We start from the raw sequence: 13671 nt of genomic DNA on the forward strand, positions 1-13671 counted from the left end.
GAGAAGCATGTTTTAGCACGACCAAAGCACTTTCACCTGCTGTGAATTGAATTAAAAAATGAAGTTTGACATTTAGTTGAGATCTTATCAAACGGTACCTTTTCTTAAAAATAATACCATGCTAGAAATATTTTTTCAGTTTTGTTTTTTCCATCTTCCACGGTAGATGTAATGCTCAGCACATTTCAGTTTTCTTTCTTTGATCTTCTATGATAATAGAAAATTTTTGCAGTCTTTTTACATTCTTTAATTCACACTATAAAAGTGCACATCAAATTATCTATTGCTGTATCAGTTGCAAAACGAGGGCATCATGTAGCTTTTTCCTTTGAACAAGATACCAAAAAGTATAAGTAGCAAGAGATTTTGCAAGAGGTAAGACCCTTACAGCATTTTGCTCTTCCTTATTCCCTCCTGTTAGTTGTCTTTGATTCTATTAGTATATCATGTCTTAATTATTCTTTTTTAAGTTGGAGCTAGCAATTTTTCATATTCCTCGTCACTCGCATGTTTGTAATATTATTATTCTCCTTTTGTTTTATTTGTCAAGCTCTTTTCTAATTATTAAAAATTAAATTTGAAAACTATAAGATATTATTTTTTCTGATCTTAATAAATTGTTAAATTTTCATGAAGTACTAAAACATCAAACTATCAATATTTCGCACACGATTGTGCCATATTTTATAATACAGTTATATTTATGTAATTTATCGAATATTTTTTTGTTAAAGTCAAAATGAAAGGACTCATAATTTTGAAACTATTATCTTTATACAAAATATTAACTCTACTTCTGTGTAGGTGTACATCATGATATCGACAATGATCTACTAGCCATTCTAAGGAAGATATATATTGATCGAATTTCTGTACAACTTCTGAAAACACTACTTTCATTCGACAAAAACTTTTTGTTATGTATGCGGGTATAAAAAAGGAGGTTACAGTCTCTTAAAAAGAAGGCAAAACTTTAAGACGTGAAACATTTGCAAACATGGACGATGTTGCTCAAATTTACATTTAAATTATGTGTTGTTGATGTATAAAAAGAAGAATTACTGTCACGTTGAGTACTTGATAAAAGAATTGCATATATAACTGAAATCGAACATTACTTTTCAAACTCATTCAAAAGCAATTTTTCATTATGATTTGAATAGGTTCACATTCATCAACTTGAACTTGTATTTTTTTCTTTGAACTTCTATCACACACTTATTTTAATACCTTTAAAACGTTTGCGCCAGGCGTCCCTAAGACTCTGGGGGACATACTCCCTCGTGAACATATCCGAAAACTGAGCCCAAGTCAGGGAAGCTGCCTCATCCTGAGTGTCTAACTCATAAGCACGCCACCACTGATAGGCGGCTCCTCGAAGCTGGAAGGTAGTGAAGGAAACCCTGCTCGATCCTGATATGCCCATAGTACGGAGGATACGGTAGCACTCCTCAAGAAATCCAAGGGCATCCTCTGAGGCTAGTCCGCTAAAAGTCGGAGGCTGATACTTCTTGAACCTCTCAAGCCTCTTCTGCTCCTCCTCTGAAACTATTGCCCTCTCTGCGGGCTGAGCTGGGGCTACCGGCTGTACAGGAATAGCCACTAGGACCTGATCAATATGCACTCGCTGCTCAGGAGTGCGGGCGGCGGGAGTCTATGCTCCTCCCCCGGCCTGGGATGTAGCTGCAGCAAGGGGAAGCAACCCTACCTGAGCTAGAGTGGTGTACATAGTCATAAACTGTGCCAAGGTCTCCTGGAGTGCTGGAGTAGTAGTGGCAGACGCATCAGGTGTCTGGACTCCGGCTGGTACTGCTGGTGGTACCTCGGCGGCAGCTCGTGCGGGTGCTCTGGCTGCACCACGAGCGCGTCCTCGGCCTCTACCCCGGCCCCGGCCTCTGACGGCTCCAGTAGGGGCGCGGGTGCTTGATCATCTCGAGTAGCACGTGTCCTCACCATCTATGAGAGAATAGAAGACAGAAGTTTAGAATTGTGATATCAGAAATCTCGCACGACAAGGAAATCAAACGAAGTGGAATTTTCCTAACAGTTACATAGCCTCTCGTAGATAAGTACAGACGTCTCCGTACCGATCAGCGAGACTCTAATAAACCGACTTGTGATTCATGACTCCTATGAACCTAAAGCTCTGATACCAACTTGTCACGACCCCGGTTCGCCCTCCGTGAACCATCGTGACGGCACCTAGCCTCTACGACTAGGTAATCCTAAAATGCGGAAAATAAACAAAATTTTTGAAAGAAAAATAAGTTAAAATAGAGATAGAGTAAATAAACAACGTTTAAGAGTGCCGCCCGGCAAACACAACGTTAACTCTCAAAACTAATACATGTTCCCAAAACCCGGAAACCCATGAATCACAAGCTACGAATATAGTAAAATGCTCTAACTCCGAAAAGTCTACATCAACAGTAAAGATAGAAGGGCTTCTAGGCGGGCAGCTGTGTGACAACACTACAGAGAAAGCGGCGCTTTCGTGTAACATGCTATGGTCTCAACGCACTTACGAGGTAGTGATGAGTTTCACGCGCTCTAAGCCCGGCCCGTGCGCGGTTAGGAAGATTGGCCGCAATCGGGTAATCACTATAAGAGAGAATGGAGAGAGACTCCTCGGTCTGCGGACGCGGCAGATATACCTCGAAGTCTCCGTAAAATCGCCTCGCCTCAAGGATGGTAAGTCTGAGTAGAGGTACCTGGATCTGCACTTGAAAAACATGCATAGAAAGGGCATGAGTACACCACAGCGGTACTCAGTAAGTGCCAAGCGTAACCTCGGTCGGGTAGTGACGAGGAAGGTCGGGGCCCTACTGAGATTAAATAATAATATAAAGTTCGATAGTGTAGATAAGAGTAGCATAAATAAGTGCAACAGTAAAAATATCACAGGATATAAGATATCTACAACTGATACAGAGGCAAAACAAACACAAGGATAATAACCGGGGATCTCTCAGTATCCCGAGGATCTCTTAGTATCCTCAATATATACCAGGGATCTCTTGGTATCCCGAGGATCTCTTGGTATCCTCAATATATGCCAGGGATCTCTTGGTATCCCGAGGATCTCTTAATATCCTCAATATATGTGCCAGGGATCTCTCGGTATCCCGAGGATCTCTTAGTATCCTCAATATATGTGCCAGGGATCTCTCGGTATCCCGCACCTCAGCCCGATCATGAATACGTACGGGGGTCTCCCCGGATGCCTTCTCGTAGCCCCAAAATAAACGCACAACAATAGCAAAAAGGAATTACTCAAATTTAAGCTCAACCTCATACCATGGCTAAACAGATAATTCTAACCTACCATGCTTCACGTAATACAAATAAGGCAGTTAAGGCAAATAGAGTAATTTAGTCAATAAGACATGCTTCTCTAGACTAACAGCAGGCTAAATTCCCAAATAGTGTAAGCAAGAAAAAAGAAGTACAGAATTTAAGGCTATTTTTTAATGAAAAACCGGATTTCCAACAATTAGCACAAGTACGCACTCGTCACCTCACGTACAAGGCATTTCAATTATCACAATATCAATCCTAAGGGGAAATGTCCCCCACACAAGGTTAGACAAGCCACTTACCTCGAACCGGCTTAATAATCAACCCGAGACCACGTTCTTGCCATGAGTATTCGACTCCAAATGGTCCAAATCTATTCATTTAAATTTCATAATGTAAATAACACTTCAAGTAACTGATTCTACAATTAAATTCTAAGCTAATACACGAAATTAGGTAAAATAACCAAAATGCCCTTCGGGCCCACGTCTCGGAATCGGGTAAAATTTATATTTCCAGAATTCTCACACTCTCACGAGTTTAGTCATACCAAAAGTACCAAAATCGGACCTCAATTGGTCCCTCAAATCATCACTCAAAGGCCTCTAATTAGTGAAGCCCTAACCCATGAATTACCGCTGATTTTCCTTAATTTTTCATGCTTAGGATGATAAAAATCATTATAATAACGAGTTTAGTGACTAAGGACCTTACCCCAATGGACTCCTCTGAAAATCCCTCTTGAAAAATGCTCCAAAAGCTTCTTCCCGTTTGAAAAGAGGAGAAAAATGACTAAATTTCGCGAAGGCAAGTGTTTATGTTCTGCCCTGCGATTTCTACATCTGCGGTCCTGGGACCGCTTCTGCGGTCCCGCTTTAGCAGAACAAGGGTCGCATATGCGACTTCTCACTTAAACTCATTTTCCGCATCTGCGACTGCCCATCCGCAGATGCGGTACCGCTCCTGCGGAATTGATACCGCTTCTGCGGTCCCTGCCTAACTTCCCCATTTCCGCTTCTGCGGTTGGCCCACCGCTTCTGCGGCTCCGCACATGCGGAAACCAAACCGCAGGTGCGGTTATGACAGATAACCAGCAGCTGAAGCTGCAACTCTAACTCCAAAATTCCTCCGTCAACCACCCGAAATCATCCCGAGGCCCCCGGGACCTCAACCAAAGGCACCAACAAGTCTAATACCACTGTCCAAACTTGTACCAATCCGTAAAACACCTAAAACAACATCGAAACCTCAAATTAACCATGGATTCAAGCCTAAGAACTCCAAATTTCTCAAAATACGCTTTCGATCAAAAAGTCTATCAAACCTCTTCCAAATGACCTGAAATTTTGTACACACGTCACATTCAACACCACGGAGCTACTTCAACTTCCGGAATTCCATTCCGACCCTCGGATCAAAATCTCACTATCGAACCGGAAAATTCAATAATCCATCTTTCGGCATTTCAAGCCTAAATTCGCTACGGATCTCCAAAACACAATCCGAACACGCCCCTAAGCCAGAAATCACCAACGGAGCTAACGCAGCCATCAGATTTCCATTCCGAGGACGTCTTCACATTGTTCCGGCTATGGTAAAATTTCCAAGACTTAAGCTCTCATTTAGGGACTAAGTGTCCCAAAACTCTCCGAAATTCAAAACCAAACATCCCGGCAATTCAAAATAGCAAAAATAAACATGGGGAAAGCAGTAACTAGGGGATCGAGGCGTAAATTCTAAAAATGACCGGCCGGGTCGTTACAATTTAAAATTTGTATATGAATGATACAATTAATGGCTATGAAAATGACTCAGGAGTTAAAAATTAAACGTGAAAGGGCCAAATATACTCAGGTACTATTCGAAATAGTTTAAATATGCCATTTGTTTGAGTATCCTTTAATTACACCCTACCGTTATACTATTATATTGATTTGCCCCTAAATTAGACGGAGGGACACATGGCAAACTCAGAATCAAAAAACCAACCCATAAACTTCCTTGTTCAATAAACTTGCACGAACAGGCTCAAATTTAGGCCTGAGTTTCATCAAGAATTGCATAATCCTTGACTTCAGATGTTACACCAAAATTTCCTCGAGCCCTGCAACGGTAGAGTAGTCCTTGACAATTGATCTTGTTCTGACCAAAGCGCTTAATGACCGGAGTAAAAACGAGGATATTCTTCTCACCCTAAGTAAACTCGGCACTGTTTCGTTCAACTTCAACATTCTAGCCGAATTACTTTGCTGGTATATGTAATCCGCTACTGTGTTAAAACACAAAATCAAAAAAACTGTTAGAAGAATAAAAGAAACTGGAAAACAGTAAAGAATAAGAAATATTCCGAGTCCACAATTTGCTTGTGCGTCCTTAAGGAATTTTAACCCCCTCACACGTTGCCAAGGTAATGGATTAAATCCTCCTAAGATGAAACGGAATAAACCTTCCTGCAACAATGGCAATACAAACTGCAGTACACCAATGAACTCAAAAAAGGGAGCAAAATCACACTTACAAATTTGAGAGAGAGAGACTGCGAATTAGAATGCAGTACTTTCAGAAAGAAGGAAGTTTCGTAATTTTTTTCAGTGTGTTAAAAACAAAGCCATGTCTCAGAATTTATAGGCAATTATTAGAATAGGTGTGATGTTTGTTCTGGAAAAGGTGTCTGTTCAGAAGTTTGCGCGTCCTGCCGCGGTCCTACCGCGGTTACGCCAGGACCGCAGCCAGAGTGGTCTTCTGAATCTGCAACAGTGTTCTGGCGCGGTCCTACCGCGGTCACGCCCGGACAGCGGCTAACTAACTGACATTTAATTAATTATTAAATAATTAATTCAATAAATTTTGTCCAAAAATAATCTTATCGATCGATCATTTGACAAATCCAAATCCAAATACAAATCCAAATCCAAATCCAAATCCAAATCCAAATCCAAAGCCAAAGCCAAAGCCGAAGCCGAGCCGAGTGAGCGACGACGACGGTGCGAGGGTTCATTCTCTTCAACTCCTTTTAAGAGCTTTAAGAAGCGATTCTATATATATACACACAAATGTAGTTGTCCCTCACCAATGAGGGACAAAGTTCATGACAAAAGCTCACTTCATTCAAATTTTCATTTCCCTCCATTTTATTTCCCACCATTTCCAATTCACACTCTTAGACTTTAAAGCCCAATGCTTAAAGTCTTTGAAGCCCAATGCTTTAAAGTCCAACAATCCCCCACATGAATGGGAATGGCTGTAACAAGAATGATCATAGATGAACGCTGTGTGATTTGCAAGTAAAGATTAATTGCATCTAGATAAGTAGGTTTCCCTTTGAACTTTCCGTAGTGAACATATGTCGGATATACTCAGTCAATCGGTAGATTTGATATCTTTGAACCGTCGAACTTTAGTGTATACCTAGACAACCATATGTCACACAACCAACCCTTAACCATCTTTTGGTTCGCATTGTTGTGTTCGTTTCAGCCATGAACACCGCCTGGTTTCATAAGTGCGTAGAGAATTGGCCTTACAGAATTCTCATTGAAGCGGCTTCCACTTCACACTTACATAGGTGATTCCTAAACGTGTAATCCTTTAGATTGACACTATTTGATAAATACCACATCAAACTTAGGTAATCATTAAAGAACATGTAAAGTTCTATCCTTGTTACTGAACATTGTCTTCATCACGAGAAGGGACCAAAGATTTTACTTTGACAATGTTGAACCGGTCAATCACAACTTTGTTTGAGCTCCTTGAACCTAGATCTCGGAACATCCAAAATTCTAGGTAGAGTTACCGCCATGTTGACTTGTCCTCGGCCATAGTCCCATTCCCTTAGATGATTTCTCAACTCCCTCTCTAGTTAAGCCTTTTGTAAGCGGATCCGCCACATTATCCTTTGATCTTACATAATCAATAGTGATAATTCCACTAGAAAGTAGTTGCCTAACGGTGTTATGTCTTCGTCGTATATGACGAGACTTTCCGTTATACATAACGCTCCCTGCCCGTCCTATTGCAGCCTCACTATCGCAACGTATGCAAATAGGAGCCAAAGGTTTTGGCCAGAACGGAACGTCTTCTAAGAAATTTTGAAGCCATTCAGCTTCTTCACCGGCTTTATCCAAAGCTATAAACTCTGATTCCATTGTAGAGCGAGCAATGCACGTCTATTTGGAAGACTTCCAAGATACTGCTCCTCCACCAACAGTAAAAACATATCCACTTGTGGACTTTGTTTCTGTTGAGCCGGTTATCCAATTTGCATCACTATATCCTTCGATAACCGCAGGATATTTATTGTAGTGCAAAGCATTGTCTTGGGTATATTCCAAATATCCCAGAACTCGTTTCACTGCCACCCAGTGATGTTTGTTGGGATTACTTGTGAATCGACTAAGTTTACTTATTGCACAAGCTATATCAGGTCGTGTACAGTACATGATGTACATTAAGCTTCACAATACACGAGCATACTCCAATTGAGACGTACTTTCACCTTTATTCTTTATAAGATGATGATTTAAGTCAATTGGAGTTCTTGCACTTCTAAATTTCAAGTGTTTGATTTTACAAGTACCATTTTCACGTAATGTGATTGAGACAAAGCTAGACCCTGAGGAGTCCTCTGGATTTTAATTCCTAGAATTACATCGGCAACTCCTAAATCTTTCATATCAAACTTACTAGCAAGCATACGCTTAGTAGCTTAAATGTCGGCAATGTCTTTGCTCATTATTAGCATATCATCAACATATAAGCAAACAATGACTATATGATTTGGAACGTTCTTAATGTAAACACATTTATCACATTCATTAATCTTAAAGCCATTTGACAACATTGTTTGGTCAAATTTCGCATGCCATTGCTTGGGTGCTTGTTTTAGTCCATAAAGAGACTTAACAAGACACACCTTCTTTTCTTTTCCCGGAACCACGAACCCTTCGGGTTGGTTCATGTAAATTTCTTCCTCTAGATCACCATTTAAGAAGGGTGTTTTTACATCCATTTGATGGATTTGAAGACCATACAAGGCGGCTAACGCTATTAGCATCCGAATGGATGTAATTCTTGTTACCAGCGAGTATGTGTCAAAATAGTCAAGACCTTCTCGCTGTCTAAATCCTTTGACAACAAGTCTTGCCTTGTATTTGTCAATAGTACCAGCGTCTTTCATTTTCTTCTTGAAAATCCATTTAGAACCTAATGTTTTGTTAACTGGAGGAAGATCAACCAATTCCCAGGTATGGTTGCTCAATATGGATTCTATTTCACTATTGACAGCTTCTTTCCAATATTGTGCTTCTGAGGAAGACATTGCTTCCTTGAAGGTACGAGGCTCATTTTCTAGCAGGAAAGTAAGAAAATCTGGACCGAATGAAGTAGATGTCCGTTGACGTTTACTTCTTCTCGGATTTTCCTCATTAGGCATACCATCTGTTATTTCCTCCCGAGGTCATTTTGACTTTTGGTAGGTCACTTCACTTTCCTTTTTATACGGATAAATAGTTTCAAAGAATTCAGCATTATCTGATTCTATTATCATATTAACGTGAATCTCAGGTTTTTCTGACTTATGAACCAGAAAACGATATGCCTTGCTAATGGTTACATATCCAAAAAATACACAATCAACCGTTTTTGGACCTATCTTAACCCTTTTAGGTTTAGGAACTTGTACCTTAGCTAAACACCCCCACACTTTGAAGTATTTCAAGTTGGGCTTCCTTCCTTTCCATTTTTCATAGGGAATGGACTGTGTTTTACTATGAGGTACACGGTTGATTATTCGGTTAGCTGTAAGTATAGCTTCCCCCACAAGTTCTGTGGTAAACCTGAACTTATCAACAACGCATTCATCATCTCTTTCAATGTTCGATTCTTTCTCTCCACAATTCCATTAGATTGTGGAGAGTAAGGGGCAGTTGTTTGGTGAATAATGCCATTTTCCAAACATACTTCTTCAAAAGGAGATTCATATTCGCCACCCCTATCACTTCTTATCATTTTGATTTTTTTGTTTAGTTGTATTTCAACTTCACTCTTGTATTGCTTGAAAGCATCAATTGCCTCATCTTTACTATTAAGTAAATAAACATAGCAATATCTCGTGCCATCGTCAATAAAAGTAGTAAATTACTTTTTCCCACCGCGAGATGGTGTTGACTTCATGTCGCAAATATCTGTGTGAATTAAGTCTAAAGGACTTGAATTCCTTTCAACGGACTTATAAGGATGCTTAGCATACTTTGATTCTACACATATTTGACATTTGGAATTAATGCAATCAAATTTTGGCAATACTTCTAAATTTATCATTTTTCGCAATATTTTGAAGTTGACATGACCTAAGCGTGAATGCCATAAAGTGTTTGACTCAAGTAAGTAAGAAGAAACATTAACTTTATTGATAGGAACTGCTATTACATTTAGCTTAGAAATGCCCTCACTCAGGTAACCTTTTGCTACATACATATCATTCTTACATAGTACAACACTATTAGAAACAAAAATACATTTGAATCCATTCTTGACAAGAAGTGAGGTAGACACAAGATTCTTGCGAATTTCTGGAATATGGAGAACTTGGTTTAGAGTCACTATTTTTCCTGACGTCATCTTCAACGCAATCTTGCCAACTCCTTCAATTTTCTGCTGGTGCCATAGCATGAGCAGGAGTTGAACGGCTTGACGAGGCAGCAACATTCGTAACAGTAGCACCCGTTCCCGCAACATTTCCATTAGTTTGGTTTTCATTCGTCATTTTTTCTGTAAAGTTGGAAACAAAACAGAATTTTGTTAAATCAGTGAAGTTTTGATATCTTCAAATTCAATACCAAACCAAACATACAACACGTAACAATGGTGAAGTTTTTATATACTTCAAACCCGTACGTTTATTATTACGGTAAAGTTTTGATATACTTTAAACCGGATAGAACAATTATTGGAGTAGAAAGCACGAAGGCTTTAGTCTCCAAACCAGTATACAAAATATAAATAACAGTTTAATATATATTTCAACACAGAAACGTTAGTATAAAATTCCTTAAGCTTGTAATCCGCTACTGTGTTAAAACACAAAATCAAAAGAACTGTTAGAAGAATAAAAGAAACTGGAAAACAGTAAAGAATAAGAAATATTCCGAGTCCACAATTTGCTTGTGCGTCCTTAAGAAATTTTAACCCCCTCACACGTTGCCAAGGTAATGGATTAAATCCTCCCAGGATGAAATGGAAAAAACCTTCCTGCAATAGTGGCAATACAAACTGCAGGATACGAACGAACTCAAAAAACGGAGCAAAATCACACTTACAAATTTGAGAGAGAGAGACTGCGAATTAGAATGCAATACTTTCAGAAAGAAGGAAGTTTCGTAATTTTTTTCAGTGTGTTAAAAATGAAGCCATGCCTCAGAATTTATAGGCAATTATTGGAAGAGGTGTGATGTTTGTTCTGGAAAAGGTGTCTGTTCAGAAGTTTGCGCGTCCTGCCGCGGTTACGCCAGGACCACGGCCAGAGTGGCCTTGTCCAAAAATAATCTTATCGATCATTTGACAAATCCAAATCCAAAGCCGAGCCGAGCGAGCGAGCGACGCGGCGCGAGGGTTCATCCTCTTCAACTCCTTTTAAGAGCTTTAAGAAGTGATTCTATATATATACACACAAATGTAGTTGTCCCTCACCAATGAGGGACAAAGTTCAAGACAAAAGCTCACTTTATTCAAATTTTCATTTCCCTCCATTTTATTTTCCACCATTTCCAATTCACACTCTTAGACTTTAAAGCCCAATGCTTAAAGTCTTTGAAGCCCAATGCTTTAAAGTCCAACAGTATATAGTACGTAGATGGCTCCACATCTCAAACGCAAGACAAAGTGGTCGAAGGCCCATGGTGATGCCTGAATTGAGCATCCATGCAATGACCTTAGCAGTGGCGAAGCCAGGAATTTACTCAAAGGTGTTCAAACTTTAAAGACGTGAAAAAAATTCTCCGAGAAAGAGTGTTTAATATATATTATATACCTCTGAAATTCAGTGTAATTTTCCAACAACCCTTTATAACATGTAGCTTCGCCCATGGACCTTAGCATTGTTCAACTTCCACTGAACTCGTTCCTTTGCATCATCAGGCTTAGGAACGGATCCATTCAGCATCCTAAAAAGACCCTTGCGTTCTACAAAAATCCCGAATTGAAATTCCTAGAGAGCAAAATTAGAACCATCAAATTTTGTAGAGACTAGATCATATAATGATGAATTGGAATCTGTCAAGCTTGAGCACCACGAAATACAACCAGCAAAAGATAGTATAGTACATTGTTTACACTAACATGAAGGTAGTGGAATACCTTTTGACCCGAACAGAGAGCACGACTATAAAACAATACTAGACCGCGGCTCTATACCGTGATAGACAAAGACTTTTAAGTTTTCTGTCTTTTCTTTCCTTTCCAGTGTGTTACACATACATAAATATATAGCTAGCGGATCTAGGATTTTAGTTTTATGGGTTCAGCATTTAAAGTTATGCGACCATACTGCTATTTATTGCAATTTTAGGAATTTTTTACACTTAAATTAAGTAAGTACTGGGTTCAGTTGAACCCGGTAGTTCTATGCTGCATCCGCCACCGGCTATACAATCATATATGGTTGGCCTGTAATTACATAATACAAGTCCTATTCTAATGCCCATAATCACGTAATAGTACAAGTTATATTCTTATGGAGGAGAGTATATTCAGGGATACAATCCCTGATTTTCAGTTTTGATTAATTCAGCCTTGCCTAACAGGCTATACATTTGTTTGAATTTTTAAAGATGAATTTCTAGTTTGAACAAAATTTTCTCTCACAAAACTGTAACATTTTATCAAATGAAATGTAACATTTTATCAAATGAAATGGATGACCAAATACAATTACAATCTTAAATACATTTTTTTTAACTTATCATACTTTTTTCCGAATCTCATATTTTTATGTCCAAACGCCTAGTAATTGCACTCATTTAGAATTCCATTCAAATGAAGGTGGCACTTCAAAGCCCTTCGATGGTATTTTATATTTTTCCGTCTAATATCTTCATGTATTCATCTCAAGATTTTTGTTACGACCCAAAACTCAACCTGTTGTGATGACGCCTATCATAATACTAGGCAAGCCGACAACTCGACATACCAACGCTCGCAAATTTAAAATATACTAGCTTTAGTGTACGTGCATTGCTGTGATGACCCAAAAGGTCATCACTTGCCTTTAAATTGAATTTTGTGTTTCGAGGCCTTAAAATTCTCTTTTATCTTCACCTCGATTTGCATGCGCAGTCCGGGCGTGTAGTCGAAAATCTTAAATGAGAAAATCTGTGAAAAACGAAAAATTTCGACTATAAAATGAATTAATTTGACTTCGGTCAACGTTTTGGGTAAACAGACCCGGACCCGTGATGTGACGGTCCCGGAGGGTCCGTAGGAAAATATGGGACTTGGGCGTATGCCCGGAATCGAATTCCGAGGTCCCAAGCCCGAGAAATGAATTTTTAAAGAAAATTATTTTCTGAAATTGTTTAAAGGATTTGGAAATGAAATTTGATTAGAACATGTTGGTATCGGGCCCGTATTTTGGTTCCGGCGCCGGTACAGGTCTTATATATGATTTAAGATAATTTTGTGAAGTTTGGTAAGAAACGGAATCCATTTGACGTGATTCGAGCCTTAAATGCAAAAGTTGATGTTTAAGAAGTTTTGAAATATTTCATTGATTTTGAGGTTTAATTCGATGGTTATGATGTTATTTTGGCGATTTGATCGCACGGATAAGTTCATATGATGTTTTTGAGTTAGTACCCATGTTTGGTTTGGAGCCCCGAGGGCTCGGGTGAGTTTCGGGTAGGTTCCGAGGTGTTTAAACTTAGGAAAACACTGTTGTTGTACCAGTTCTGGTGTAGCCGCACCTGCGGTTCTTTGGCCGCAGATGCGGACACGCAGGTGAGCACAGTGGGTCGCAGGTGCGGTCGAGTCTTGCAGATGCGGAAAATCTTCCGCAGATGCGGTTCCGCAGGAGAGGGCCCTTTTCTCGTAGATGCGGCCCCAGCGGGGCCTAGCCATTTCCGTAGAAGCGGTCACTTATCCGTACATGCGGTCTCGCAGGTGTGACCCATGCACCACAGATGCGGAAGTCGGGCAGTGATTCTTTTAAAACATAACTTCAGCAAATTTTCTTTAAAGCTTTCGCAAAAATAGAAGAACTAGGGTGATTTTCTCAAGAGATTTTCTTCCCAAATCACAAGTAAGTATTCATTAACTGATTTCTTTCAACTATCTCATGTTTTTCATCAACTTATATTAATAATCCTAGGGTTTTAATGG

At 39.5% G+C, this 13671-nt stretch overlaps 1 long non-coding RNA gene across 1 annotated transcript; it reads right to left on the reverse strand.

Moving 5' to 3' along the window:
- Positions 10029–11905, reverse strand: LOC109231804. The gene is made up of 3 exons (XR_002068842.1): positions 11653–11905; positions 11327–11503; positions 10029–10068 (listed from the first exon to the last, which is right to left on the reverse strand). It is a non-coding gene; the product is annotated as an uncharacterized LOC109231804 (long non-coding RNA).

The sequence above is a fragment of the Nicotiana attenuata genome, chromosome 8, assembly GCF_001879085.1.
Source record: "Nicotiana attenuata strain UT chromosome 8, NIATTr2, whole genome shotgun sequence".
NCBI classification, from domain to species: Eukaryota; Viridiplantae; Streptophyta; class Magnoliopsida; order Solanales; family Solanaceae; genus Nicotiana; species Nicotiana attenuata.